Source organism: Neomonachus schauinslandi, chromosome 2 (assembly GCF_002201575.2).
Source record: "Neomonachus schauinslandi chromosome 2, ASM220157v2, whole genome shotgun sequence".
Lineage (NCBI taxonomy): Eukaryota > Metazoa > Chordata > Mammalia > Carnivora > Phocidae > Neomonachus > Neomonachus schauinslandi.
The window spans coordinates 154,423,483-154,450,493 of record NC_058404.1 but is presented as its reverse complement, the minus strand read 5'-3'; the positions used below and the strand labels follow the sequence as shown (position 1 = coordinate 154,450,493).

Sequence of the window (27,011 nt, the reverse complement as noted above, 5' to 3'; positions counted from 1 at the left end):
TTCTGTCTTGTTGTTGGTGTATAGGAATGCCACTGACTTCTGTGCATTGATTTTATATCCTGCCACTTTACTGAATTCCTGTATGAGTTCTAGCAGTTTTGGGGTGGAGTCTTTTGGGTTTTCCACATAAAGTATCATATCATCTGCAAAGAGTGAGAGTTTGACTTCTTCCTTGCCAATTTGGATGCCTTTGATTTCTTTTTGTTGTCTGATTACTGTGGCTAGGACTTCCAATACTATATAATCTTATCTCCTTTCATTTTTAGTCTTTTGGCATGGCCCCACGCCAAATATCTATAAACATTTTTAAGGCTTCTCTAACAAGATATGCTCAAACAAATAAGCGAATAAATGAAGTAAAATAATAATGGTGTTAATTTCTGAAGGGATACACCATATACCCTTTAACCTATCCTCTTACACATTTTCTTCAAATCATACTGTTAATTTGTAACTAAGTGTATTCTTTATCTTTAGTGGATCCAAATTCACTTTTTCCTTTCCTTCTGTTCTATAGAACCAGTTCTTGATCAGTAGATGAAAGACATTGTGGAATAAGTGCTTACATTCACATCTGAGGCTGTAAGGAATTAAGAAATCATACAATGGCTATACACTGAGAAAGTGATGAAGCCAAAATTCTATAACAAAGACCTTCTCCATTGTCTATATCAGTCCCACTATAATGTACTAGAGCAAAGCTGTTAGCTAAACGTGTTAGACCCCTTGGGCTGCTTTAACAGGTATACTGTAGACTGGGTGATTTATAAACAACAGAAATTTATTTCTCACAGATGTGGAAGCTGGCAAGTCCAAGATCAAGGTACTGACAGATTTGTTGTCTGAGGATGAGGGCCTGCTTTGCCTTCTTTTTACTGTATTCTCACATGGTGACATGGGAGGAATCTTTTTGGGGTCTTTTTTATTAGCGCTCTATCCCATTCATGAAGGTTCTGCCCTCATGACCTAATCACCTTCCAGAGGCCCTACCTCCAAATACCATCATATTGGGGATTAAGTTTCAACTTATAGATTTTGGGGGGGCCAAAAACATTCACTCCAGAGCACTAAAATTAATGGTCATTTTTAGTCTTTATCATTGAAAATTTTACATTATCTGATACTGATTGCTAGTTCCTTCATGATCTTCTTTACTCCATTTGATTCTATAAAGTGTAATCATGGTTCTGCGCTTGCTTCTTTAACTCCCTTTTCTTTACCCTTCATGATCTCTTCTTCTATTTTTAACTCTTTCACCAAAATCAATCTAATCTTTAGGGTAATCCTCATTAATATTATCTTCTCTTTAAAATGTTTTTTCATTCTATGGATTACGACTGATGATCAAGTTACAAAATCAGTTTAATGTATTGAGACTAGAATTATTTTAATGAGCTAGAATAGAATAGAGTGTACCTCATACAGTGGGTATTGGTTGGAGAGACTATTGATTCCCTTGTGTGTTTATGTGTATGAGGTTTGAATTGGGTTAAACATAAAAATGTATTTATTACTATAGGATCATGGTCAAAAAAAGTTTCAGATAAAGGGCCCGTATCCAAAATCTATAAAGAACTTATTAAACTCAACACCTAAAGAACAAATGATCCAATCAAGAAATGGGCAGAAGACATGAACAGACATTTTTCCAAAGAAGACATCCAGATGGTCAACAGACACATGAAAAAGTGCTCAACATTGCTCGGCATCAGGAAAATCCAAATCAAAACCTCAATGAGATACCACCTCACACCAGTCAGAATGGCTAAAATTAACAAGTCAGGAAACAACAGATGTTGGCGGGGATGCGGAGAAAGGGGAACCCTCCTACACTGTTGGTGGGAATGCAAGCTGGTGCAGCCACTCTGGAAAACAGTATGGAGGTTCCTCAAAAAGTTGAAAATAGAGCTACCATATGACCCAGCAATTGCACTACTGGGTATTTACCCCAAAGATACAAATGTAGGGATCCGGGGGCGCCTGGGTGGCTCAGTTGGTTAAGCGACTGCCTTCGGCTCAGGTCATGATCCTGGAGTCCCGGGATCGAGTCCCGCATCGGGCTCCCTGCTCAGCAGGGAGCCTGCTTCTCCCTCTGACCCTCCCCCCTCTCACGTGCTCTCTGTCTCTCTCATTCTCTCTGTCTCAGATAAATAAATAAAATCTTTAAAAAAAAAAAATCTCTTAAAAAAAAAATGTAGGGATCCGAAGGGGTACGTGCACCCCGATGTTTATAGCACCAATGTCCGCAATAGCCAAACTGTGGAAAGAGCCAAGATGTCTATCGACAGATGAATGGATAAAGAAGAAGTGGTATATATATACAATGGAATATTATGCAGCCATCAAAAGGAATGAAATCTTGCCATTTGCAATGACGTGGATGGAACTGGAGGGTATTATGCTGAGCGAAATAAATCAATCAGAGAAAGACATGTGACCTCACTGATATGAGGAATTCTTAATCTCAGGAAACAAACTGAGGGTTGCTGGAGTGGTGAGGGGTGGGAGGGATGAGGTGGCTGGATGATAGACATTGGGGAGGGTATGTGCTATGGTGAGCACTGTGAATTGTGTAAGACTGTTAGAATCACAGACCTGTACCTCTGAAACAAATAATACATTATAAGTTAAAAAAAAAAAAAAAAGGAAGATAGCAGGAGGAGAAGAATGAAGGGGGGGAAATCGGAGGGGGAGACGAACCATGAGAGACTATGGACTCTGAGAAACAAACTGAGGGTTCTAGAGGGGAGAGAGGTGGGGGGATGGGTTATCCTGGTGATGTGTATTAAATAGGGCATGTTCCGCATGGAGCACTAGGTGTTATACGCAAACAATGAATCATAGAACACTACTTCAAAAACTAATGATGTGGGGCGCCTGGGTGGCTCAGTTGGTTAAGCCGACTGCTTTCGGCTCAGGTCATGATCCTGGAGTCCCTGGATCGAGTCCCACATCGGGCTCCCTGCTCGGCAGGGAGCCTGCTTCTCCCTCTGACCCTCCCCCCTCTCATGTGCTCTCTCTCTCTCATTCTCTCTGTCTCAAATAAATAAATAAAATCTAAAAAAAAAAAAAAAAAACTAATGATGTAATGTATGGTGATTAACATAACATAATAATAAAAAAAATGGAAAAAAAAGTTTCAGAAACACTTCTCTGTTTAGATTTTGGCAGTTTTATTTTTAAAAGTTTTTTAAAAGATTTTATTTGAGAGAGAGCAAGAGAGAGCATGAACAGAGGGGCAGAGGGAGAGTGAGAAGCAGACTCCCCACTGAGCAGGGAGACCATCGTGGGGCTCTATCCCAGGCCCCTGAGATTATGACCTGAGTCGAAGGCAGACGCTTAACTGACTGAGCCACCCAGGGGCCCCATCTTTTTGGCAATTAAAAAAAAAATAATAGCTTTTTTAGGTGTAGTTCACATGCCGTAAAATTTATCCTTGTAATTATACAATTCAGTGGTTTTTGCTATGTGCACAGAATTTTGCAACCATCATCATAATCTAGAGTTTAGAATATTTTCATCATCCCCAGGAGAAAAATTTTATCTTTTAGCAGTCACTCACCCTTTTCCTTCAAATTCCCAATTTCTAGTCAACCATTAATCTATGTTGTGTCTCTATAGATGTGCCTATCTGTATATCTCATATAAAGAGAATAATATGATATGTTCGATTCTGTGACTGAATTCTTTTGCTCAACACAATGTTTTTAAGATTCATATAAGTTATGGCATGTGTCAGTACTTCAGTTTTTTTAATTTTAATTTTTCTATCAAAGTCACATAGTATAACTGTTTAAAATTATACACTTATATGACATTTAATATATTGACAATGAGGTGCAACAACCACATATTTCAAGTTCTAAAACATTTTTGTTACCTACTTCATTTCTTTTTATTGCTAAAAGATATTTCATTGTATGAATATACCATATTTTGTTTATCTGCCCATTAGTTGATGGGCATTTGGGTAGTTTCCATTTTATTATGACGATTGCTGCTATGAACATTTCTATACAAGTTTTTGTTGGCAGTCTTTTTCAACTTATGGACTTTGCATATCATTTGTAATTTAGATGACCATCATTTATATTTGCCCAAGGCTGATTTATATGTGTGTTTCAGATTTAAGGGCTAAATAGTTTATGAAACCTTTTTGTATGTAAAGGCTTGTCTTAAACTTAACCTTTGTCTCTATCCCCACCAACTCAAATACCCACGACTTTCCCTTTTTCTGCTGCTAGTAAAACCATCCCTATCAACTTTGATAGCATCTTATCCTTTCTTCCCACATCCTGAGAGTGAGCAAAATTTAGACTAATCTTCACCAGTGTTTTAGAAATGCATCCTCTATTTTCTTTACTAACATCATTTTCTTACCTAGGTGATTACAATTACCATCTTCTTATTCTTTCTACCATTTTTTTTTCTCTCTAAATTCTCTCAAGTCCATCTTGCTCTTCTCAGGAAGATTATTCTTCCTAATGTGCAGTTATAACCAAATCAGAGATATCAATGCTTCCTTTCTGAAGCACCTCCCTACTGTTCCTGGTCTGTGCTCCCTCCATCCTCAGCCTATTTGATTAATGATAGTACCCTCAGCTGGGAACACCTGATTTTCTCACTCAGGGCCTGTATGACTTGTAGTGAGACCCCATTGACATTTCTGCCAATGTTGTGGTTGGACAGGCCCTTGTGTTTTTTATTATGATTCCAGGACACACTTCGAAAAACTATCTGGGAACTTCAAGGAACAAGATTTATTGCTCACAGGTCCTAAAGGTACGCAGCACACCCAAAGGCCATATAGCGGGGCTGTAGGTAGAAAGAGAGAAAGAGAATTGATTGACCTGGGGCTCTTTCTTAGGATCTAAGGGGGAGGGGTGTTTAGGATTTTGTTGTTTCGCTGTTTATTAGTTAATTTAAAGCATAAGCATGGGAATTAGAATTCTGGAAGGGAGAAGGAGGGTCTCTCAAGTAGTCAGTTATCTAAGTTACCCAAGGCTCTCTAGAAGATGGATCTTCAAGACTGTGGATGGCCTAGCTCCTTATCTCTTTGTTTTGTTAATAATTGCCATATAGCTGGCAATGTTTGTTCAAGATGAATGTCTTTTGAAATGGATACCTCAGCAATCAAAAGTTTAATGGCAGGCACTTGTACTATAATCAAAAAGCATAATGTAGGGAACTTAGACTATGGGTTGTTATATATTTCATGGTAACACTTACAACTAAATGACACAACGTGAATATATGGTTCTTTTTTTTCCCTCCTTCATTCAGAAATTAAGCTCCATGAAGGTAGAGATTTTTGTCTGTTTACTGCTGTGCTCCAGGTCTTTGAACTATATGCAAGAATCAATAATTATTTGTTGAAATAAGTAAAAACTAAAGTGCTCCGTTCAACCTAACCTAATATATATTTTCATCAGTAAAAGATATTATTTCTTGTCTTTTACCTGTGGCCATAGCAAAGCTAGACTTGTTGTCATTTCCTGAATAAACCTATGTTTTCTTGCTGTTTATTTAAGTTAAACCAAATGGAGAAATGGGTGAGAATGGAAGAGACTGAGGCTGAGGATTATAAGGAGGGTTGGTCGGGTGCCTGGGTGGCTCAGTTGGTTAAGCGACTGCCTTCGGCTCAGGTCATGATCCCAGGGTCCTGGGATCGAGTCCCGCGTCGGGCTCCCTGCTCTGCGGGGAGCCTGCTTCTCCCTCTCCCACTCCCCCTGCTTGTGTTCCCTCTCTCGCTGTGTCTCTCTCTGTCAAATAAATAAAATAAAAAATCTTTAAAAAAAAAAATAAGGAGGGTTGGTCAAAAAGGTTCTGAAATCAAGGTTATCTCAAAAGACATCTTTAAGTAGTGAAGATGCCGAAAATGACACAAGATTTGGTCTGAGAAAAAGTCATAAAATCCAAAGGAGATTTACATTGAACTGGAGAACTTAGACATAAGGAACTCCATTTGCAGACATCAAGATAATTAGAGGGCTCAGACCTGAGGAACCTGGATGTTTTGGGCAGCATGGAGGCAGATAGTTATGTTATTAGATGCCATTAGGAACCCCAGATGACTCTTGATGCCTTTACACCATTCCATCTACTAGGAATGATTTTGTATGTATTTCTTATATTCACTTAAAACCCTAGCAGTATCAAAACACCCTAGATATGCAACTTTGATTGAGTACTTATTATGTGCCTGACACTGCTTGACAATTAATTTAATTCCTATGAAGGAGGTTCAAATTATTATCCTAATTTAATACAGAAGAAAACTACTACTTAAAAAGTTTGAGAAAGTTGTTCATGAATAAATAGCTTTTGGATAAGAACCATAACATTTATATTCATTACATTCATATTCATCTCGCAGAGAATAAAGCTTATTTCTTGGCATATAATAATACTCAACAGCTGTTTGTTGAATGAATGGTTGAGTAGATAGATAAATAAATTGTATTAACTTACAAATAATAAGAGGTTCACATCTGATGATTTTTCCCAAAATGAGCTGTTTGAGTGTTTTTGAAGATTTTAATAATATTTGTTAGGGAGTTTGCGGAAATTCTGTTGGCTTCTTTTAAATCCTTTTTCTTGGCAAAACTTGCTTTAAGAGATTTAATGTTATGGTAAACAAGACCATAAACCATACAAAACACTATAATCATGCAATTCATCACTTTTTTAAAAAAGTGCAAACATTATTCCAGTGGGCTTACAGTTTCCGTACTAAAACTGCTCATAGGACTATAAGTATAGAAGAAACTTATTCTTAGTAAATCCTATCTGTGCAGTTATTCTTCCTGTGTCACTTTTTGCTTCACTGGAAACCACAATTTATTCAGCTTCTCATGGTCTTCTGTTTTGTTCTGTGAATCAATTTATAGCTCAGTCTGACCTTAAACTTAGAAGTTAAAATTCTTAAGTTTATTCCGATGTTGTAATGTGAGAAAAGAAACACGATTTTAAATATGTATATATTTTTTAAAAGAGCAATTTATGAGACATTATGAATTATCTTAGAGACTACAGATGAGCATATCTTTAATATATATTTTGAAAAACACATTATCCAATCTTAGGAAATTTAAGCCATGTGACTGGTGGTATTTATGGCAATGTGGTATCTCAAAATGCTATATTAAGTAATATGCCAGCAACTTGTGATTAATAAAGACCTTACTTACTTATGTCACAATTCATTTTCCCCATAAATGGCACTGCACTAATTTATGTCATGTGCAATTACTGCAGAGATTTATAATCATTGCAGATGTGAAAGTTCCATGTGTTTTCAGGGTCCCATTCTGTGATATGACCTCATCTTTGAGACCACCCAAATAAAGAAATGCTTTTGGCAATCTGAGTCTCCAAGCATCTTTATGTAAATGATTGTCATTTGCCAAAAATTCAGATTTTTTTATATGCCAAATTCCTAGTGCATTTCTGAAATAAGATTTATGGGTCTTCTGAGCAAACTCATAGGACCAATATAACAGTTATTTATTAGTGTAAAACTTACAGATATAAAGATACTTATTTATTCAATAAAAATTGAGCATCAGCATGGAGCACTGGGTGTTACGCACAAACAATGAATCATGGAACACTACATTTAAAACTAATAACGTAATCTATGGTGTAATGTATGGTGATTAACATAACAATAAAAATTGAGCGTCAACTGCATGCTAAGCATAGTATTAGGTATTGGGATCCAGCAGGATCTATTTTGTCATATTTGAAAAAAAATAATCCCACAAAATAAATATATGTATTACTTCCATTGATCCTAATATTTTATAATTTTGAATTTTTTGGAAAGATTCAGATTTGCTCTAATTTTTTTTCCAAAAAAGAGCTATTAATTAGTTAAATTGGGTTTAATTATTGTTTTAGTACATAATAGCAAATATATTTGCATTTATCTTAGTCGTGGCTCCCTGAATAGAAAACATTTTAATTTCATTTTTAAACTTGCTAGTGCCTAAATATATGTCAAACATGGTAGATAGACATTTAATGCACATTGAGTGAGAATGAATGAGTGAACATGTATATGATTTCTAGTTCTTCCCATCTTCCCACTCGTCCCTTCAGAAAAAAACCTCTATATTCATAATATAATATAAGAGGTTTTTGGGTTTTTTCTTTCCCTGCATTGACATTCATATCATATTAAATTATGTGTCTGTGAATAGAAGTCAAATAATTCTTACCTTTTCATCAATTTACGAGCTAGAATAGAATCTTTTTTTGGAGAGACTTTGGAAAAAGAGGTTGTTCAAATGAAATTGATAAATATAAAGAACTTTTAAAGACACCTCTACTGACTTGCATTCAATAAGTGTAGATGAAAAACCTACTAAATTGCATTCATTATGCTATGGGCTGGGGCAGAAATAAAACATAACCAGAAAAAACATGTTAACTGTGGAAAACTAGATATTATTCTTATTTTATTATGGAATGATAGTCGATTTTTTTTAATAACCACAAATCTCTTTTTACTGAAAATTTATGTGGGAGAAAAAAACCCAAAGCATTGGCCAAATGAGTTTACAAACAAGAAAAATGAAGAACACTAAAAAATACATTTATGATTATTTTTTAACTTGTTTGTTTAAAGTGTAATATGTTCATTCTTAAGTTGCCTCTGTCATTCAGCCTAACTCTGTTTTATGACTAGGACATTTACAGGTAACTGGTCATCTTAAAAGCATACTTCAAATCAAAACAAGAGAAAGAGTGTGGCTCTGTCAGTTTTAAACCATCAGCAGCACTAGGAAAATAACTTAAAAATGCACATTTTAATAAAGCAACTGTATGTGTATATGGATGTGTGTGAGTAGGTGATTTGTGATTCTTCTATATATTGAAAAAACAAGCATAAATGGAAGATCTACAATTATATATATATATATATATATACAGTTGTCATTCATAAATATTTGTCAATTTATCAATTTAGAAATTTAATAATTAAGTTGAAATTTTAGTTTTTAAATATTAAAGTAGGCAAATGCCTTCTGAACTCACTTTATTAATTTGATGGATAAGTTAGTTAAAATATATATATATATATTTTTTAAGAACAAATATTTAAGAACAGAATCCTGTTTAAAGAATAAGGAGATATATTGACAATAGTCAACATTTAACAAGGATTTTAGAAATACTAGAGGATATCCAAGTGATAAATGAATATGACAATAGTTGATCAGCAGGATATAATTAAAGTTCAGTTTAGTGAATCCAATATAGTTGACAGGAAGATGTGTCAACTTAAACAATTTTAGATTTATGTATTTCTAATGATGGATTTATTTCTTGGAGTTAGGCACATTTCTGGGCATTAAAATGATTTTTTCATTAAGAATAATTTCATTTTACCTTTTAATCCTGAAATAATAATTTGGAGACCTATTAAAATCTACAAGATATCTTTGCTCACATAAATTCTCTTAGAAATAGAGAGAGTAGCAAATTTGTATTAGACTACCTCAGTATAAAATTCAGTATTAATATTAGAAGGCTCCTCTATAATATTTAAGGTTACATGAATCTTTTTATAGCTACTTTCTCAAGAATATTTATTACATTCTATGCCAATTAAATCAAAGATCTAACAATCTTCTGGTTACAAATGAGCATATTCTTTTCATCATGTTTGTTTAAATATTCTTACAAAGTGATGTACTTTGAAGTAGGAAAATAAATGCAATTTATCTCTTCATTTATCCTTTTTTGTTAGGAATTGTAGAAAGCCATTTGTGAATGTAATCATCCTTTCTGCTCCTTCAACAATGTATTGATTCAAGTAAATATCTGTTGATAATAATACATTTTCAGCTTCTTCTACTAGGAGTTTGAAGAAGCATAATAATATTCATATCACAGAGATCTCAGAAGAAGAGAGAGATAAGGGGACAAAATATTTATTTGAAGACATAATAGCTGAACACTTTCCTGATCTGGGGAAGGAAATAGATATCCACATCCAGGAAGCACAGAGATCTCCAAAAAAATTCTACCTAAGGAGGTCCACACCAAGACACATGGTAATCAAAATGGCAAAAAGTAGTGATAAAGAAAAAATTAAAGCAGCAAGAGACATACAAGGGAAACTCCATAAGGCTATCAACAGATTTTTCAGCAGAAACTTTACATGCCAGAAGAAAGTGGCATGATATAGTCAAAGTTCTTTTTTTTTTTTTTTAAGATTTTATTTATTTATTTGACAGAGAGAGACACAGTGAGAGAGGGAACACAAGCAGGGGGAGTGGGGGAGGGAGAAGCAGGCTTCCTGCCATGCAGGGAGCCCGATGTGGGACTCGATCCCAGGACCCTGGGATCATGACCTGAGCTGAAGGCAGATGCTTAATGACTGAGCCACCCAGGTGCCTGCCAAAGTTCTGAAAGGGAAAACATCTTGCATCCAAGAATACTCTATCCAGCAAGGCTGTCATTCAGAATAGGAGAGAGAAAGAGTTTCTCAGACAAATACTAAAGGAGTTCAAAACCACTGAACAACCCCTGTGAGAATATTGAAGGGGACTCATTGAGTGGAAAAGAAAGACCATAAGAGAGAGTATGAAAAGTAAAACCACCAAAGGAGTAAAAATAAATATTTCTGCAAAAATAAGCCAAGGGATTCATAAAATAAAAGGATGTAAAATATGACCCCATATACCTAAAATGTTGCAGGAGAGGGGAGTAAAGAATGGGTTTATTATTTTTTTTAATTTTTTTTAGATTTTATTTACTTATTTGAGAGTGTGAGGGAGAGGGAGAGAGAGCACAGAAGCAGGGACAGAGGGAGAGGGAGTGAGAGAAGCAGACTCCCCTGCTGAGCAGGGTGCCAGATGCGGGGCTTGATCCCAGGACCCTGAGATCATGACCTGAGCTGAAGGCAGATGCTTAACCAAGTGTGCCAGCCACGAACCCCTAAAGAATAGGTTTAAACTTAAGCAACCATCAACTTAATATACGTTGCTATATACAGAAATTGTTATATACAAACCTAATGGTAACCACAACTCAGAAACTAATGATAGATATGCAAAGAATAAAGAGAAAGGAATCCCCAAGTATATGACTATAGAAAGCCAACAAACCATGAAAGAAAGCAAGAGAAAAGAGGTTCAGAAAAAATCTATAAAAATGACCAAACAAGTAACAAATTGCACAAATACATATCCATCAATAAGTACTTTGATGTAAATGGACTAAATGCTCAATAAAAAAATATAGGGTGATAAGAGTGGATAAAAAAAAAAAAAAAACAAGAGCCATCTATCTATATGCCGCTCATAAGAGAATCATTTCAGGGGTGCCTGGGTGGCTCAGTTGGTTAAGCATCTTACTCTTGGTTTTGGCTCAGGTCATTATCTCAGGGTCGAGGGATTGAACCGCCTGTCTGGCTCTGCATTCAGCATGGAGTCTGCTTGAGATTCTCTCTCTTCATCCCCCTTTGCCTCTCCCCTCACTGTCAGTTGCACTCTCTTTCTCTCTCTCAAATAAATCAATAAAATCTTAAAAAAGAGACAGAGAGATTCATTTCAGACATAAACACACCTGCAGATTGAAAGTGAGGTTAAAGAGAACACTTACCATGAAAATGTATGTCAAAAGAAAGCTTGGGTAGCAATACTTACATTGGACAAAATGGACTTTAAAACAAAGACTGTGGGCACCTGGGTGGCTCAGTTGGTTAAGCGACTGCCTTCGGCTCAGGTCATGATCCTGGAGTCCCGGGATCGAGTCCCGCATCGGGCTCCCTGCTCAGCAGGGAGTCTGCTTCTCCCTCTGACCCTCCTCCCTCTCATGCTCTCTCTATCTCATTCTCTCTCTCAAATAAATAAATAAAATCTCTAAAAAAAAAAAACAAAGACTGTAACAAAAGACAAGGACACTATATGATAATGAAGGAGACAGTCCAACAAAAGGATATAACAACTGTGAATACTTATGCACCCAAAATGGGGCACCCAAATACATAAAATAATTAATAATAAACCTAAAGAAAATTACCAATAATAATACAATAATAGTAGCAGACTTCAGTACCCCACTTACATCAGTGGATAATCATTCAAACATAAGGGCAACAAGGAAACCATGGCTTTGAATGATACACTGGACCAGATGGATTTAACAGACATTCAGAACATTCCTTCCTAAAACAGAATACACATTCTTTTTTTTTTTTTTTAAAGATTTTATTTATTTTTTTGACAGAGAGAGAGCAGGAGAACACAGGCAGGGGGAGTGGCAGAGGGAGAGGGAGAAGCAGGCTCCCCGCTGAGCAGGGAGCCCAATGTGCGGCTCGATCCCAGGAGCCTGGGATCATGACCTGAGCCAAAGGTGGTCGCTTAACCAAATGAGCTACCGAGGCACCCTGACATTCTTTTCAAGTGTACATGGAACATTCTTCAGGATAGATCACATATTAGGCCACAAATCAAGTCTCAACAAATTAAAAAATATCAATATCATGCCATACATCTTTTTTGACCAAAATGCTATAAAACTAGAAATCAACCACAAGAAAAAATCTGGAAAGAGCACAAATACATAGAGGTTAAATAACATGCTACTAAACAATGAATGGTCCAACCAAGGAATCAAAGAAGAAATAAAACATCACATGAAAACAAATGAAAATGAAAACACAATGGTTCAAAATCTCTGAGATGCAGCAAAAGTGGTTCCAAGAGAGAAGTTTATATCAATACAGGCCAACCTCAAGAAGCAAGAACACTCTTAAATGAACAACTTAACTTTACACCTAAAGGAACTAGAAAAAGAAGAACAAAGAAACCCCAAATGCAGCAAAAGGAAGGAAGTAATAAAGATTAGAGTTGAGATAAATGATACAAAAACAAAGCAAAACAAAACAAAACAAAATAGAACAATGAAATCAGATGCCGTTTTGTTGAATAGATCAACAAAATTGATAAAACTCTAGCACAATTCATAAAAAAAAGAGAGAAAGAGGACTCAAATAATTCAGAATATTATGAAAATATGTGGCCTAATATGTGATCTATCCTGGAGAATGATTAATGAAAGAGGAGAAATAACCAATACCACAGAAATACAAACAATTCTAACAGAATATTATGAAAACCTATATGCCAACAAATTGGGCAACTCAAAAGAAATGGATAAATTCCTAGAAACATATTAATGACCAAAACTAAAGAAGGGAGAAATATAAAATTTGAACAGACTGATTACCAGCAAGGAGAATAAATCAGTAATCAAAAAATTCCCAAATAACAAAAGTTCAGGACCAGATGGCTTCACAGGCAAACTCGGCTAAACATTTAAAGAGTTAATACATATTTTTCTCAAACTATTCCAAAAAATACAAGAGGAAGGAAAACTTTCAAATTCATTCTGTGAGTCCAGTATCACCCTGACACCAAAGCCAAATAAAGACACCACAAATGAAGACAACAATAGGCCAATATCTCTCATGAATGCAGGTGCAGAAATCCTTCACAAAATATTAGCTAAAAGAATCCAATGATACATTCAAAAAAAAAAAAAAACAAGCACCATGATTAAGTGGGATTTATTCCCAGGATACAAGAGTGGCTCAATATTCACAAAACAATCAGTGTAATGTGTCACATTAATAAGAGAAATAATAAAAAACCATATGCTCATTTCAATAGGTACAGAAAAAAGCATTTGATAAAGTACTGCATCCATTCATGATAAAAACCCTCTGCAAATTAGGTCTAAAGGGAACATACTTTAACATAATAAAAGCTTTATATGAAAAACCCACAGCCAACATCATATTCAAAGGTGAAAAACTGAGAGCTTTTCTCCTAGTGTCAGGAACAAGACAAGGATGTCCACTCTCACCACTTTTATTCACCATAGTACTGGAAGGCCTAGCCACAGAAATTAGACAATATAAAGAAATTAAAGACATTCACATTGGTATGGAAGAAGTAAAATTTTCATCATTTGCAGATGAAATGATAGTATACATAAAAATCCTGAAAGACTACACTCAAAAACTGCTAGCTAATAAATGAATTCAGTAATGTTGCAGGATAAAAAATCAATGTATAGAAATCTGATACATTCCTATACACTAATAATGAAGTAGCGAAAAGAGAAATTAAGAAAACTATCTCATTTACAATTGCACCAAAACAATAAAATATCTATGAACAAACCTAACCAAAGAGGTGAAAGACCTGTACTCTGAAAACTATAAAATTGTGATGAAAGAAATTCAAGATGACACAAAAAGATGGAAAGGCATTGCAAGCTCATGGGTTGGAAGAATAGATACTGTTAAAATGTCTACTACCCAAAGTAATCTACAGATTAAATGCAATCCCTGTCAAAACACTAACAGCATTTTTCACAGAGCTACAACAAACAATCCTAAGATTTGTGTGGAACCACAAAAGACCCTGAATAGCCCGTGCAGTCTTGAAAATGAAAAACAAATCTGGAGGTATCACAATTCCAGACTTAAAGTTATATTACAAAGTGGTAGTAATTAAAACAGTATGGTACTGACATAAAAATAGACACATAGATTAATAGAACAGAATGGAAAGCCCAGAAATAAACCCACAAATATATGGTGAATAAATATTCAACAAAGAAGGAATGAATATACAATGGGAAAAAGAAAGGCTCTTCAAATGGCGTTGGGAAAACTGGAGAGCAACATGCAAAAGAATGAAACTGGACCACTTTCTTTCACCATACATGAAAATATACTCAAAGTGTATTAAAGACCTAAATGGAGACCTGAACCCATAAAAAACTTTTAAGAGAACATAGGCAGTAATGTCTCTGACATCGGCCATTAGCCAATTTTTCTAGATATGTCTCCTGAGGCAGGGGAAATAAAACCAAAAATAACTATTGGGACTACATCAAAATGAAAAGTTTCTGCACAGCTAAGGAAACAATAATACTAAAAGGGAGAATACATTTGCAAATGACATATTTGATAAAGGGTTAGTATCCAAAATATATAAAGAACTAATACAACTCAACACCCAAAAAACTTAAAAATGGGCAGAAGACACGAACAGACATTTTTCCAAAGAAGACATCCAGATCGCCAACAACACATGAAAAGATTCTCAACATCACTCATCATCAAGGAAATGCAAATCAACACTACAATGAGATGTCACCTCACACCTATCAGAATGGCTAAAATCAAAAACACAACAAGCAACAAGTATTGGTGAGGATGTGGAGAAAAAGGAACACTCGTGCTCTGTTGGTGAGAATGCAAACTGGCACAGCCAGTGTGGAAAACAGTATGGAGGTTCCTCAAAAAGAAATTTAAAAATAGTAGTACTCTACAGTCCAGGAATCAAACTATTTGGTATTTACCCCAAAAATACAAAAACACTAATTCAAAGGAATACACGTACCCCTATGTTTACTGCAGCATTATTTACAATAGCCAGACTATGGAAGTAGCCCGAGTGTCCATCAATAGATGGAATGGATAAAGATCACTTCTTTATTTAGCCATAAAAAAGAATGCAGTCTTGTCATTTGCAGCAACATGGGTAGAGTTAGTATAATGGGAAACAAAATAAGATAAAAACAAATATCATATGATCTCACTCATATGTGAAATAAGAAAAAAATAAACAAGCGAAGAAAAGGGAGAGAGAGAGAAATAAACAAGCAAACAGACTCTGAACTATAGAGAACAAACTGATGGTTACCAGAGGGGAAGTGGGTGGGGGAATGGGGGAAATAGGGGATGGGGATTAAAGAGTACTTTTCTCATAATGAACAAACATAAAAAAAAGAAAATAAAGAAAAAAAGAGTTTAAGACTTAATGCGATAAATCATTTTCAATAATATAGAGCATTATGAGATTTTAAACTTATGTTTTTGTAATTTTAAAGACACTTTTGTTAAAATCATTTTGGACACTCCCAACTTTCTTGGGTACACCAGAGATAGACATGTTGCAAGCTGGTGAAACTGCTATTTTCTCTCAGAGTATCATATTTTGTTTGTTTGTTTGTTTTCCATCATACTTCTCATGGTTATTGGGGGGTTATTTAATTATTTGTGCATTTATTTTTAATGTTATCCCTTGCCCCATCTATACTGTAAATTCCATGAGGTCATGAATCAATGTTTTATTGACCATTGAATACCCACAACCTGGAACAATGTCTGGCACTTCAATTTATATTTGTAAATTTAAGTTTGTTGAAAGAATAAATGAAGTTAATCATTGATGTGGAGAGTTGATATTGATCATTGAAGCGTGACAGAAGATGTGTTTCTCAACCACCACTTTGAAAATTCCTGTTTATTTCAAAATTTATTTGTTTAATTATTTGAGGAAACTTGGGGTAGATGTTTGTAACTTTGATTTTAACTTATTTTAAGAAACTCTCCTTGTGTCCCTGAAAATGAATTCTATAAATACTTTCTATTAAATTTTTTTGTAGGTGGGAAAATGTGTTTTAAAAACCTCAATGTTTATTTTGTGGTTGAGATGGACAAATACATTAGAGTGCTCTATGTGCCTATGGCATTTCATGACAATTTTTTTACATATACAAAGAATCCTTGGTCTAGCTTTTACCACCTATTTCCTGTGATTTTTTTTTTTAATGTGGTTTGGAATTCAGTTTATAAGGTTTTAGGATGTTAAGTGTGTGAGCTGCTTTTCTGCCTTTCAGAATATTTGTATTGTTTTTTACTGTTGTCAAAAAGAAGATAAAAATCTATTCAGAATTCTTCTTTCTCGTGGCTTTGTCTCAAAGCTAGGGGTGGCAGGTGAGATTTCATTTTTGAACTAGCCCAACAGACTCTTCACTTTCACTCACAAAATATTTGCTAGTTTCCAGAATTATCCAGTGGGTGCTGTTTTTTGTTTTGTTTGTTTGTTTTGCCTAGCATCTATAGTTTCATTTTGGCTGGACTTTTTCTCATTCTGATTGTTCTTTTCTTCTTCGGATGGGAAATTGTCATTGGTGTTTATGGAAAAAAAAAAATTAGCTGGCTACTTTTACTATCCCACATTTAGAGTATTTGGCAAATATCTGGGCTTTCATGGGTTGAGGGATTTGATTGATTAGTACATTTCCTCATTTACTGATATGACTAAATATTTAAAGATCCCCAGTCTTTCAGCCAGGATTTATTTTTAGTATTTAGTGTTAGTCAACTTCTTAATGAAAATGTATTTGATTGAAAACATTGCTAATAGAAGTTTTCACTTGGACTAAAACAAAGGATAAGCATTTCATTTTGTAAGTAGCATAGTCAATTTACAAATATTCCTAACAAATACATTCCGGTGGAATGAATGTTAAACAGAGAAGGAACTTTGGTTGGAAAATGTAACAATGTGGAGATAATGGATTTGGTCAGGCTCTTTATGGCTACGTATATTGTTCTACTTGCAGGTGGATTACATCGATACTAACAGTTCCATACTGACTGGGTTAATGTATTTGTTAATGCTGTTGTAGAGCTTTTGGATAAAGGATTTATAAACACTGGTGTATTTTTTTCAGTGTTGAAGATTACCAAAGAGGTTTTTACAAGGTCTCTTCTGCAGAGGATTTGTGCTGCTGAGTTAGAAAGAAATGTCTTAATATTACTCCTCTTTAGGATAAAACAAACAAAAATGATAAACTACTGAAAGCTCTTTATCCTTTCCAGTGAATATTGTGTGTGGTGGTGTGGGGAGGAGGGAAAGAATGTGGGTAAGTGCTGCTTATGTATTTCTGAATGGTGTGTGCTGTGCAGTAGAGCATTTATTCACTGTTGAGCAATTTCTTTCCTTCAAAATTAAATTTTGTTTAGTTTTAATCTGTGACACCACTGTTTATTCAAAACTTATATTTATCCTTCACTAAATTTCCCATGCGTTTCTCCTGTTAGAATCTGTAGGAATGTAGAGATGCCTGGGGAGGCTCAGTCAGTTAAGTGTCTGCCTTTGGCTCAGGTCCTGATCCCAGGGTCTTGGGATCAAATCCCACATCTGGCTCCTTGCTCAGTGGGGAGCCTGCTTCTCCCTCTGCCTGTTACTTGCTCCCCTTGCTTGTTTTCTCTCTCTCTCTGACAAATAAATAAAAAATAAAAAGTAAAATTTAAAAAAAAAAGAGAGAGAGAAAAGAATCTTTAGGACAATAGGTTTTCTTGGTTGTACCATAGGAATAACAGACTTTAAATTTGTTGATTTGAAATAAAGAACAATTGCATATTTATACACTGCAATATAAGTAAAATTACTACATTTGAAAATTAATGGCACATTTTAAAATTTGTGATTTTCCATCTTATTACAGTAGAACAAAGAAAATTCTCATATTAATTTTTGTGATATAATATCAAAGTGTTAGGAGAGAATTTCTTTAAGTTGTTTATGCTATTTAAAACAAAACGGGGGCGCCTGTGTGGCTAAGTCATTAGGAGTCTGCCTTCGGCTCCGGTCATGATCCCAAGGTCCTGGGATTGAGCCCTGCATCGGGCTCCCTGCTCAGCGGGAAGCCTGCTTCTCCTTCTCCCACTCCCCCTGCTTGTGTTCCTGCTCTCGCTATCTCTCTGTCAAATAAATAAATAAAATCTTAAAAAAAAATAAAAATAAAAATAAAAAATAAAAACAAAAAAGCCTTCTCAGGCATAACAAATGGAATTCTTATATTTTATTTTCAGGCATTAGACTTAATGTCATAAAGGAATGACAATCCATAAAATTGTGTTCTTGATTGTTGGTGTGATATTCTAATAATACCTTATGCATTTCCCAAGAGAAGCCTCCTTCCTTGGTGTGACACACAAGAAGGGTCATCGCATCTCTTACCTACATAACTTTCTAGTTCATGCTTCCCATTCTTTTTTTGGCTAAGCTGCATATCCTGGTATACTAAATGGGGGTGATAATATTGCCAAGCTTTTATTGTTTGGGTTTGAAATAAAATGATACTTTTAAAACACCGGCACATGGAAAGCACTCCATAAACGTTAGCAATTATTATCATCATCTTGCCCTAAACAGCTTATCACAGTATCTTCCTCATTAATTCCAGACTCTGTTATCTTTCTCTCTACTAATATCTTTCACTGTTCGAATAATCTATTGGCTAATGCTTTTTAAGATTAATTTTATTAATATTATTATGTTATTATATTGTATTCTTACACTGTCCTATAAAATTTGGACTATATTTTGAATCTGATTGTAATGATCTTTCTGATTTGACTACTGTTGAGTTCTGTCTGCATCTGCTCCTGATTCTCTTGTGAATATATCTTTTTTTTATCCCCAGCTTTATTGCTATTTAATTGACATATAATAATGTATAAGTTTAAGGTGTACAGTGTGTTGATTTGATACACATATGTATTGTAAAATGATTACCACAATAGGGTTTGTTAACATCTCCATCACCTCACAAAATTGCCATTTATTTCTGTGGTAAGAACATTTAAGATCTACTCTCTTAGCAACTTTTAAGTGTATAATACAGTATTGTTAACCATAATCACTCTGTTGTACACTAGATCCCCAGAAGTTACTCATCTTATAATTGTATGTTTATACCCTTTGAAGTCCTACCCTTTTTCACCCCATCTCCTGGCAACCACTATTCTCCTCTCTGTTTCTATGAGTTTGGCTTTTTTAGATTCCACATATAAGTGGTATCATACAGTATTTGTCTTTTCTCTGTCTTGTCTTATTTCACTTAGCACAATACACTCAAGATCCATCCATTTTGTTATAAATGGCAGGATTCCCTTCTTTCACATGACTGAATAATATTTCATTATGTTGTATATATATATATATGTGTGTGCCACATCTTCTTTATCCATTTATCCATCAATAGACGTGTAGATTGTTTCCGTGTATTGTCTATTGAGAATAATGCTGCAATGAACATGGAAATGCAGATATTTCTTTGAGATCCTCCCTCGGAACTCTGAATATATCTTTCTTTGCTCAGAATTTCTAGAATATTTTGCCATTTTTTTTCTCGCATATTCATATATTATTTCATCTTTAATGGCCGGCTCAAGTTTGCCACCTTCAAAAAAGTCTTTTTTAAGCATCAAGCACATGTTTATCACTCCATAATTTTTTAATCTGTTCTGTATAATTCATTGTGCTTTACAATGTTTTATGCCTTGCATAGGATGCACATTCTCTAACTACAAGCTTCTGAAGTCCCATGGAGACATTTAGAAAGATTCTCAGTACTTTTGCTCTGAATCATCAGCCCATCTGCCCTGTCCTGCTCCAGACTTATACTCTTCTGATCTTGTCAGTGTCCTGTAACCCTTTGTTTTTAGTAATGATGGATACTGACTCCTGGTTTTTGGGCCTTTGCCACACTCACATTATTAATCAGTGTTCTCCAGATTATTTTTAAACTATATTGATGAGGAATAAAATTTCTAAAACTATCAAATTTTATGTATCACAATTATCCATATATATAAGATACATATATGGATCCATATATAGGGACATATATATGTGTATAAAGATATATTTATATATTAATATAAAGAGATTTATTATGAGGGATTGACTCAGGTAATTATGGAGGCTGAGAAGTCCAGTGATTTGCTGTTTGCCAGCTGGAGGCACAGAAAAGCCAGTGACATAGTTCTAGTCCAACCTCGAAGGCCTGATAATCCAGGGAGGCAGTACTGTAAGTCTCAGTCTGAGTTCAGAGGCCTGAGGTCTGGAGAGCCACTGGTGTCAATCCTAGTTCATATCCAAAGTCTTGAGAATCAGAAGCACCAATGTCAGAGGGCTACAGAAGGTGGATATACCACAAGTTCAAGCAAATTCATACTTCTGCCTTTTCGTTCTATTCGAGCCCTCATCAGATTGGATGATACCCACCTAAATTGGTGAGGGTGACCTTCTTTATTAGTGTACTGAATCAAATGCTCTTTTCCAGAGACACCCTCCCAGACATACCCAGAAATAATATTTTACCAGTTACCTGGGCATCCCTTAGCCCAGTCAAGTTGACACATAAAATTGATCATCACACGCATGAATTTTTACCACCTTCTTGATTTTATGTTACAACTCTGAAGCTCCTTCTGCCAGATTTTGGAATCCCATTCGTGTATAGAACCACTCCTAGGTCTGAGATAATCCCCAGTGTGGAGGGAAAATTTAAACAACATCCATGGCTTATGTTTAATAACTCCCAGCAGCCACATTGTAGGTGATCAATATACACAGAATTACATTAACATATCTTCTTTACTTATTTTGAATTTTATAACTGTACTTACTGAATTTTTGTTTATTTTTTTATAGATATCTTCAAAAATTAAGATTAATGTTACCCTCATGCTGAAGCTCCATAAGTCAAAGGATAGCTCAGCATTAACTGTTTTATGATATTCCACTCATTAGTACATTTTTTCCTGCAATTTCAGAAATTTTAAATCTCATGGGTTTTGGGGTTTTGTTTATTTTTTTATTTTTTTGGTTTGTTTATTTTATTTTGTTTTGGTTTTTTTTGCCCTCAGAACATAATTGCCTTTGGTTATTCCTTTAGGGTATCAGTTTTATTTGTTACTGTGTTAAACTTTATTAAATACTATAATATTTAAATTGTATTTTTTGCTGAAATAGAGATGTTGAAATTCAGTGTATTAGAGGCTTACTGGTAGCAGATGTACTTTTAAAGAAAGTAGATGATAGGTTGATGTTTCATTGGGTTTTAAATGTTATTTTTGCTGCCAAATATTTTGGACTCGATTTTCAGAGCACATTTTTTAAAACTTGGATAAGTGTGCTGGCATGTAAAATGGTACAGAGAAAATACACATATTTAAGAAAATTATATTATAGGCTCTATTGAAACTTAAAATTGAGGAATATATGCTTTTGGGCAGCATTTAAATAATGTAATGAAGTATTTTTTAAAGTCATTAGCAATAAGTTGAAACTAGCCCACTTCCAAGTAGTTGTGTCCCTCTCTGTAATTAAGAAATGCCTTTAAAATTATTGGCCTTGATTTACAAATAGTTTTACTTCTTTCTTATAAGAAACCAGATCTCTTTCCTTTTCAAAGTTTTCAAAAGAGCCTTTTTTTTCTCCTCTTACAATTATTTGCATGCAGAAAAAAAAAAATGTTTTTAGCACCTATTAGTAATCATTTTTCAGTGCTGAAGACTGTATGTATTTATATATTTACATATAAATTAAATGATAAAATAATGTAATAAAATTTTATATATACGTATATGTATATATGTATAAAATCTGGTGACTTAAGTGGAATAATTCATGGAAAAATGAGATTTGAACAGGGCATTGAAGGCTTGGCCCAAGGAGATGGGTGTGTACACACACACACACACACACACACACGTGCACACATGCAAACTTGATTCATCTGTCCTGTAACCAAGTTTCCTTACCCTCAAAGCAGTGGTAAGTGGTAAGCAGGTTAGTTGGTTTAATCAAATTCTTCCTTGAATACACAGAGCCTTTCTCTGTGTGACTCAGTAACATGCTCCTCCAACATTTCTTCAGTGGCCACTGATATTCCAACTTCTGCATTCATTCTTTTCTCTAGAGATACTCCCTGCACTACTTCATGTCCTTCCCATGGTTCTAGCCTATGATCCAACTGAGAGTTGAAGATTTATTTATTTATTTGAGAGAGAAGGAGAGATGGGGCAGGGGGAAGAGGGAGTGGACGCATAAGCCGGAGGGACCGAGGAGAGGGAGAGAGAATCTCAAGCAGACTTCATGCTGAGTGTGGAGCCGCACTCAGGGCTCCATCTCACCACCCTAAGATCACGAGCTGAGCCCAAACCAAGAGTCCCAGCTTAACTGGCTGAGGCACCAAGATGCCCCAACAGTTGATCATTTTTGAATATTATCCTGACTCCTTAAATTCAACATGTTTAAAATTTAATAAATTATACTGTGTATCCTCTCAACCCACTAACTGGAGCTGCTTGCCTCTGTGTCTTGTGTTTACTGTTACTTTTACTGATATCCTTTGTCTTAAAATTCTATTTCTCAATTACCACTCCCTTCTTTGAAGCTCCCCTCCAGTGCCCTAGGGTTATCCTAGCAAGTCTCTGAGCCCTGTCCTTGGGGTCCACAAAGAATCCTTTGACTTGTGTTTGGTCACCAGCTTTTAGCCTCTGCCTCCACCCACACCTCCCATCCCTAGACTGGTATCTTTGTTATTATCATCCACAATTCACTAAGGACTTAAGGTATTTTGAGTCAAATGTCACCAAGCCAGCTTAACAGTAGGACAGAGAGCCCAAAGAAGATAAAGAGGTTTCAACAACAGGGTGGCTGAGGCCTTAGAAAAGAAAACATGAAAGTATTTTGTGCTGAAACTAGGGAGCAAGAACAGGGAGCTTTTTCTCGTGTTATTTTAATCCCTGGTCAGGGACACTTTTCATTAAGTGTGTGCTTGCTGTGGATCCTGGGCATTTGCTGAGGTTCTGGCCATCTTTAGTAGAGAAGCTTCATTTCATCCATGCCTCCTTAGTCCCATGGTCAGTGGGTAATGTTTTTCCTATTTATTTAGCTAATACCTATTACACATCTAATGGTGATACTCCGTTCCTTGTTATAACAGATTAACTCATGGAATAAAAGTGAGGAGTTCAAGAATATGCCTTCTTTGCCCCAAATTATTTTCCCACAGCCACTTCCCAGTGCCCAATGCAATATTACCCTAATACAATATGTAATAGACAGTTTCACGGACTATCCTGCATTTGGATTGTTGACATTTCCCATGTCTTAGTCTTTTCCTATACTAAACAAAATCTCTCTGTTGTTAGCACAATAACTGAATGGTTAAAAAAAAAAACAAAAAAACTTTTAACTTAAGCATATTTTTTTTCCATTGGACTTTGGTTGCTGATTAAAGCATTTAGCAATATAATTAAAAGTAATTTAAATAGCTAATTAGATAATGTGATAGTTTCCAGTAATACATTCCTTTAAACAAAGCATCCATCATTTAGGAGTGTAATTTATCACTGGGTTACTGATACAAATGCAATTATATGTTAAATGGAAGAAAGCATCCACAAATCAACTCTGGCTGTCTGTAAAAATTGCCATATACATAACTTTTGCATAATTCTTACAGGGTCAAAAGAGATACATGGAAAATTTTGGCCTCCACATTTTAGCTGACTTTGCAACTGTCGAGGGTCTGGTTCTAAATCATATTTTTGACAGTTAAGAACCAGAATAAAGCTTTCTCTACATACACATGTTTTGACAAAAATTGACTGATGAATTTAATTAACCAAATTGTCCACTTAGTCAAATAAATGCTTTAATTGTATGATTTGCTTATTTGTTTTGTTTCCTTGTTAAATTAACTTGCTTTTTAACTTAATTTAACTTAATTGTTTAAGTTAAAATATAGCCAGATCAATTCGATGTTTGGAAGCAGTTTCAATGTTATTTTTAAAATAGTTACACCAAAGTTAGGAAACAAATTGCCTTTTAGCAAATGCTAAAAAATTTCCTGGAAAATTCTGATTTCAAAAAACTTTTATTAAAACCAAAAATAAAAACCAAAGAAACAAAACAACCCCTATGATTCCATACCTAAGTCATGAAACTGGATCCCTAATTTGGAATATTTTTATTATTCAATGATTCCATTATGTAAAATACTAAATACATTAATGAAAGTGTCTTTATCCTTGAAAACTGAAATCTCACTTTTTTTTTTAGAAACCTCACTATTAAAAAGGATGTCATGTTTAAACAACCGTCTAATTTCAGAATGATAGATAAACAAGGATATTTTATTTTATTTTAGGAAAAATAGAAATGCATATTTCAGAAATTCAGTGTCTCTCTATTGGCGGAATACCCTGTCAAAATGTTGACTCAAGAGCAAACTTTAAAAATAATGTTACAACCAACCTCTAATTATGTTAACTCTCTGATGAATGCTGTGGATGTGCTAGATTCTTCTGTGTGTGTATGTGTGTGAGAGAGAGAGTGACAGAGCAAACAAGGTGTTGAATAACAACCAGAATGGAATTACCTGTACGTGCTGCTTGAGAACTTTAAGGGACCTGCTCAGAAGTTATGCATGCGGTGTATGGTGCAATTGTAGCTTTTCTGAAACATTACAGAAATGACGTAAAAACTAATATCGTTCCCAATTTTGAAATAATCGTATGATTTCACAAACCAAATCATATTTTTTTAAAAGATTATTTATTTAAGAGAAAGAGTGAGCGAGAGAGCATGAGCATGAGGCAGGAGCAGAGGGAGAGGGAGAAGCAGACTCCCAGCTGAGCAGGGAGCCCGATGTGGGGCTCGATCCCAGGACTCCGGGATCATGACCCGAGTGGAAGGCAGTTGCTAAACTGACTGAGCCACCCAGGCATCCCCCAAATCAATATTTCTTTTAAGTTTTAAGTGAAAATACTTAGAGTAATAAAATTTTTCTTTCTCTACCTCCACTCATTGTTTGTCTCCTCCCTTCTTTTATTTTCACATTTCATGCTTTGTAAAAAAGCTACAGGAAAAGTTGCATATATTTATTTAAATACATATTTTTGTATATGTACACAGTAGTGAATTAATCAAATATTAATGCATATTTATAGCTATCATGTATGGATCTCTATAATTATTTCTATTATGTGGAAATCAACTTATTAGATGATTGGTAAACAATTTAGAATTTCAATTATATGCTTTTAAAAGAAAACTTGAGTTTTTACAATTAAACATTTGACTTTCTTCCAATAATGTACTGATTATGTTCACAATCTTGGAGTGGGAAACGTAAACTTGACATGAAAAAATGGGTAATTCCCTGTGAAAAATGAAATATATATGTTCAGCAAACATCTAAAATCAAACAACAAACTAAAAGAACATATTTGCCACAAATATAAAGGACCAATTTTTTTTGAATTTTCTGTTTTACAAAAAACTTTTACAATAGTGAACCATGTATAAATGCGAGGAGGCAATTCATAAATAAAAGGAATCTGAACGGTTGATAAACATGAAAATATATTCCATTGTACAAATAGAATACTGAAAAATTTGTAAAAAGGATATTGTATCATTATTTGTCTATCACATTGGCAAAATTTAAAGGAATTGGTAATATGTTGTTTTGAAATGAAAAGTGCTGCTGGTAGAACCGTACATGTTTACTAAGTTTTTTGGATATCTAGTTGTTGATTTTTGCCAAACTTGAAATATATTTCCCCTTTGATCCATCAATTTCATTTATAAAAACATACATAAAATACATTTGGATAATTATATTTTTTCTAAAATATTATAGCTAAGGTACACAAATATGTTTATACTTCTTTACAGTATTATGACAAAAACACATGGACATTCCCAAATGCCCATCAACATAAGATCAATTATATAATGTTTATAGGTATATAAAATGCAGCTATTAAAATGAGGACTACAATACAGAAATGAAAAGAGATATTCATTAAAATAATAAATAAAATAAATCAAGGTATCAAACAACATGTGTAGTATAATACTACCTGAATAAAATATAAAGAAGGGTAGGAGGAAACATATAATGTTTATTTGTTTTTCTGGAGAAAATTCTAATAGGAAGGTCACCACAATACTATCTGGTTATCTCTTGACAGTGAGGGGAAAGTGTGTGGAGAGAGCTGAAGGAAAATTTAGTTTTTCTCCATATAAATCTCTACTTTCCTAAAGAACACTTATTATCAGTATAATTAAATTATAAAGTATAGTGATTATATTATTTTTTACTGAAAAATGAAATCATGTTTTAAAATTGAAATAGAATACTTAAGATTATATAAACTCAACAAAAATGCAATTTTTGGTAATAGTTTCCATAAAACAAAATAAAACAAGACACACGTATGATACCCCTGAGGTTTACCTGAGAATCTTTCTCTACAAACTGGATAATATTTCTACATAGACTTTACCTCACATACCAGCCAAATTTTTAGAAAA

General features: G+C 34.6%; 1 protein-coding gene across 1 annotated transcript in view; it reads left to right on the top strand.

The window, feature by feature from the left end:
* Positions 1–27,011, top strand: part of ADGRL3 (adhesion G protein-coupled receptor L3) — a 512,753-nt gene that overhangs the window by 66,573 nt on the left and 419,169 nt on the right. The gene's annotated exons all lie outside the window — the stretch shown is intronic.